Here is a 6,000-nt window from a genome sequence, read left to right on the forward strand (position 1 = left end):
GGGAACATATAATCGATAAGAAATCAATATCTCACACATGCATAACCGATCTTATTTAGGCTGTCAGGATAATATTCTAATTGTATGCAGAGATTAATATTCTAATTGTCTGCAGAGATACTGATCCAAAAAATGTGCATCCAATGCACTGTAATTGAAAGTTTGCATGGGTATGTGCATACCTGTCTTGTTTACCTCCACCCCTTCATTTAGGTAAAACACCATTTATTAGTCTTACAAATATGATAATGTTGTTCGATCAGGAACCACGAGAGCCTAAAGGTAAGCATATCAGTATATGTTTGAGAAAAAACTAATCGATTCAATTTATTATTAAATAACAAGGCTGTCATACTCTAACATGACATACATAAACATCGCATAAGCGCATGCCAAAAATGTTAGTCGTGCATATACAAATTGTTGATTGTGTTCTTTAATTTTCATTTTGAAAGGAGGCCTATGGTTTGATCTCCATCATGGATGGTGTCACACCTTCAAATACCCCATAAATTTCTCGTGAAAGGATAACCCGGCAGCACAATGGTTTTGTGAATAAAATTTCACCCACTTGCACTTCATCCTTATAAGTTTGCACCTATACAAACAACTAACACGTCAGGTCAATCAGTGGAAGTTTTTACAGCCTTCTTTCACTTCTCTAAACTCCTCAAATACACTCCATAATGCATTCAACCTTTGCCATAATTTACCAACAACAATCAGCCAACCAAGAACACTTAGAACATGACACAATCACTTTATTTATACAGCAAATTCACTTGGCCAAACCGTGCATAACCGTTACACACGCATGGGACAACCATCTGTCCCATAAAGCAGTTCTGTTAACCGCCAATAACTGTGCTAACAGGCCAGCTCTTCTCTAACTCATGCCAATCATCCAACACCTGTTCTTAAGCAGTTAGAACTCTTCTCCCACGCTTATAAACTCCTTTATAACCGCCTCTCTTCATCATGCATCATTGGCATGCTTGTGAAGATCGTAACTGACTTGCAACCGTCACTTGAGCCATATTGCACACTTGCTGTGCCATACTGGATTCCGCATTGGTCCAACGCTGAGCCCTCTTGGCCCTGCATGCTTATCTCTGTAATCTAATGCACGATCATTACTTAAGCTTCAATCATCGGGGCCATCTCCTTAAGCTCAGTCTAGTTACTTATGCGTCATATGTGCTTCACTACGCCAATTTTTTTGACAATAGCAATGCAACTCTTGCATTACCAACTTGTTTGCATTATTCAAGCTTTGGGCAACCTTGAATATATGCGATAGAACAAATCTTGATCTTTTTTTTACTCTTGAACCATCCTTGAGTTTGGGCCAACTCAATTCCATGGATATGCATTGATGCCAACATCGCATGTTGCTTTAGTCACTTTGGCTTGTCTTGCCTTTCCTCAATGAAGCTTCATTGTGTCAGACAATAAGATGCATTCCTTAGCCAAATGTATTTACAATGTAGTGCCACTATTGGACTTCACTGGCCCTGCCGGGTGCCACTATCTTAGTGCCTAACAATCTATACATTATACCGCTATTATGGCTTCGTTGCGCTATTATAGCTTACGTTGTGCTATTATGGCTTCGCTTTGTACCATTACGACGGAGTACTGACTTGGCCTGCAACTCTGTAACGCACAATCATTGTGGTACACTTGCGGCCATGTCATAGACCTCCCACACCTAATCCGTTCAACGTCCTCGTTGAACGCGACCCAGTATGAACACCATACTTGTCTTAACTTTGATTCACTTGCTTTCAGAACCTTCTCTGAAAATCGGAAACTACTTTTGACTAAACCCTATCCAATGGTCCCCTCCGATTGCATCCACATCACTTAGCTTTACTTCTTTGCCATTGATCTCATATATTTGAGCCACTTGTCGGCTTCGTGCACTACGCTTACGTTGATACGAAAATTATGCATCAATACTAAAATGCAAACCTGAAATTCTTCTTATCCATTCCCTTTAGCTGGAATTTCGCCTTTGAATCATTTATGCCTAAGTGTACGCACTAAATGATTCTTCTTCTACTGATCACCACGATCATTGCCATAGTCTTTCGCTTCCCGAATTTGCCTTTGGCATCTCAGTCAACGTGACAAGGACTTATAAATGACTTGGCATCATTTTCAATCAGTTTTGCTAGAAACCCTCATTTGAACTGTTGTTCTCTGTGTTCCTCATTAAGCACGTCACAAATTAAATAGGGGTTCTCTTTGCATAAGACAACCGAATTCAATACTTCATGCCTCGCCAAACTCTGATTATGCAAACCTCATTCAAGAAATCATTTCTATGAATGTGGCCACTAAGTATAAACTCTATACTTATGCCATCTTGCATACCCGTACTAGAATGGTGAGTTTTCTTTGCTTAACTTCCATACAACAAAACTATAGAGTTGCACATCCCATCTACGCAACTGTGACTAACTATCTCTTGGACATATCATTAGCTAACACGTTAGTTGTCCATACACTATGCCTTCAAATCCAATATGTCTCCAAATACTTCTTTTAACTGCATTGCTTGTTTCCTGGAAAGTGTGTGTCTTTCGCCAAGTCCATGAGTTCTACCCAACTCATGCTTGCTGATAAAATGATTTCTAACTTGTTGTATTGCTTGCACTATCGCCGCGCACCTGCTATCGTGCCATTTTGCAATTCCCAAACAGCAACATCACTTCTACATCAACTAGGACCCCTGTCCTATGCTTTGCTTATTAGATTTCAACTTGTCTTGCTATTGCATACGTTAGGCTAAGTATGTTACTTGCAGCATCTCCCCATGAACTAGCTTTACATCGTAAATAAAGAGGCAAGGATTTATAAACGAAAAAACCTTCATTCATTACTTCTATTACATAAAAAGACCATGTACCATTACATGATTGATCCACTGATCACTTTTGGAAAGCTAAAAATTCATTAACAAAGCAAATTTCTTACACCAAAGCAAAATATATACAAACTTGAAGGCTCAAATAAAAGTTTGTACAACCAAACTCTACACACAGAGTTTGCACCAACCAACAACTTAAGCTATTTAAAAAAAGTCTAGAAACACTCTTTTTTTGATGAAGACAACAACACTTACTTATTTTTAGCTTAGTTTCTTTTGTCGAAGTTAGCGACCACTTCGCTACGAGGTCTCTTCCTTGAACCTTCACTTCGGCCTTCACGAGTCTTGCTAGAATGATTCTCATAATCATCCCCAATTGATGTCTTAAGTTGCACCTTGAGTGGAAAGCTTCTAGCGAAGTATAAAAATTTGCAAATAAAACATCCCCTATACTTCCGGCTGAAGGGAGTAGTTCCTCTTCCTTAGTTTCATGCTTGCGCTTACTGCCAACAGATTTTTCCTTCCTTTTGGATTCCCCTTCACAGCCTTGCACATCTTCAGTTGTTGTGCAACTAGTAATCCCTCTTACCGCTTGAATACCCAGCTGGATACTCTGGATTTTGCGCTTCTTGAGTTCAGCAATCACACTCGAACCCGCGCTAGCCAGAAATTGTAACATCAGATCTTCTTCACTCATGCCACATACTTCTTGCACCAATGCAAGGAAGTTTTCATCATAGGCATGTGGTGTACCCGTCATTTTTAGCCTACGCAAACTCTCTCTTGCGTACCAAGCACCATTGCTTTGCCAGAATCGACATCTCAGTCCATCTTTCGTGTCACTCCATGACAAAGGATTGGCATAACCAGCAATTTCATCTTCTTGCAGCATAGTTCTCCACCAAACCTTTGCATCACCACCAAGGTAATTGCCTACGAGAGTTACTTTTTGTCCTTTCGCAGTTTCATTCGCCTCAAAGTATGCCTCAACGTCATACAAGAAATTATCAATTTCTCTAGCATTTACGGAACCTGCGTAAACTCTTTGTTCGGGGACTCGATTTGAGCTTTCTCCATGCACGTCTGCCCCTACAAACATGTCGTTACTGATTAACCCGCGAATGCTTGCCACTTCCTCTGACATTTGCTTCGCATGGCTTGTTAGTATGGTCTTTATGTCACTGAATTGCACCTTCAATTCAGTCACTTCAGCATTGGTTTCGCTATTCAAAAGGGTCGCATCAGACACCTTGTGTGACGGATCAGAGAATTTTTGCTCCCAACGGGCCGGGTTACGGCCCGCTTGGCCAGCTCCACCTCCCTGAAACGCCACTCAAGTCGAAAAGTAAATAATTCATGTTCGTTGGAAAAAAAATCCCTAAATTAGTAGGTAACAATCGTTCCTCACCAAACAACAAACTTGAGATCTTGCTGAACAGAAATCTCATTGGTCTCAAGATTAGAATTTTATGAGCATATGTCTCATACCATAATACTCATAAAATTCCACAAGAGTTCCAATTTCCGAAAATAAGAATCGTCCAATTGCCATTTCTGCCAGTTTCATGGCCAGTTGCCATTTCCAATATTTCCATGGCCAGTTGCCAATCCTAAGATTTTTGTGGCCGGGTGCCAATCCTAAGATTTCCATAGCCAGTTGCCACCCCCAATATTTTCGTGGCCAGTTGCCACTCCTAAGATTTCCGTGGCCAGTTGCCACTCCCAAGATTTCCAAGATTTCGCTTGCCAAGGTTGCAATCATCTCTGAATTCAGATGATATGAACAACCTTGTAGATTTGTGTTGAACCGCATAGCGGCTGCCTACATACCCTCTCTGTTGCTCGAGGGGATCAAGCACGACCGTAGTTCGTCACTATTTGTTTAGATAGTATGAACTACCTTCAGCAGCAGAAACTATCCCTTTCAATGGATGGTCCGAAATGCATAGCAACAACTATCCCTACTTGTCAAATCACCATCCATATCATTCTTAACAAGATTGGAGTAGCCAATATAATGTAAAAAAATAACATCTTACAGATCAGTCTCAACCAATTTAATATCCAGTAAATTTAATGAACCAAACGACAATCCGAAAGAAGCTATTTCTTATATTCTCATTTTCCTTACATGCATATTGACAAATTCAGTTGAATCCAGGTTAACCTAAATATAGAATTTATGCACATCAAATAAATTAAAATTCCGACTCCTAGGTTATGCATATCATATACATCTCTAAATATGTATCCTGTTTAAACCTTGAATCGAAATAGTGAATGGGAACTGGTCAACGGTGTACCATTTAAGATATCAAACACAAACTGGTAACCTAAGAAGGAACGTACAGGAAATTATCCAACGAACTCAAATTGCATAAGTTAAAGCACAAATACTCAGTGAACACAAATGAAACACTAAATGGTACAGACACCAAAATATGCAGCACCAAGAGGCCAATATAAAATGGATAGAAAATCAAAATTACAGAACAATATATGAACGCCTTACCTTGATTTCTCTAGTGTAGCAAGCACAGCTCAGTTTCTGACAACTCCATTACAATTTCGCTTTAATAACAATAGTTAATACAACACCTAAAATTCTTGTTACTATTCAAGCGGAAACCACAATGTAATATGAGATTTTCATACCACAGAAATCTAAAGTCAGGGTCACGTCGTCGACACTCATTGACACTCCTTAGTCCTCCTTAATATGCTACTGATCCCTATGAGATATTTTTACTGTTTACTACCAGATTCGAAAGAAGCATTTCCCACACACTAGCTATACAATAGCCAAGTCATACTAACACACATCGAAACAAAGCTTATACAAGGATTTATGGGAAATCATGGACCATACCATTTAATCATGGATACTAAAATCTTTACATTTCCCCATTAACGTACCAAGTACAACTCACTGCATTTTCATTTAGTAAACATTTCATTTATACTAATCTACATTCCATTTAGTAAACATTTCATTCCTAAAAAGCCATCAATCCTCATTAACGAACATTTCCTCGTTAACCAACATTTCCTCTTCAAGGCTTTTTATCAACCATTTTACAATCATAGTAAGTAATGACAAACAATCCAAAATAATGATCATAATT

This window comes from Papaver somniferum, unplaced genomic scaffold (assembly GCF_003573695.1).
Source record: "Papaver somniferum cultivar HN1 unplaced genomic scaffold, ASM357369v1 unplaced-scaffold_10, whole genome shotgun sequence".
Classification (NCBI taxonomy): domain Eukaryota; kingdom Viridiplantae; phylum Streptophyta; class Magnoliopsida; order Ranunculales; family Papaveraceae; genus Papaver; species Papaver somniferum.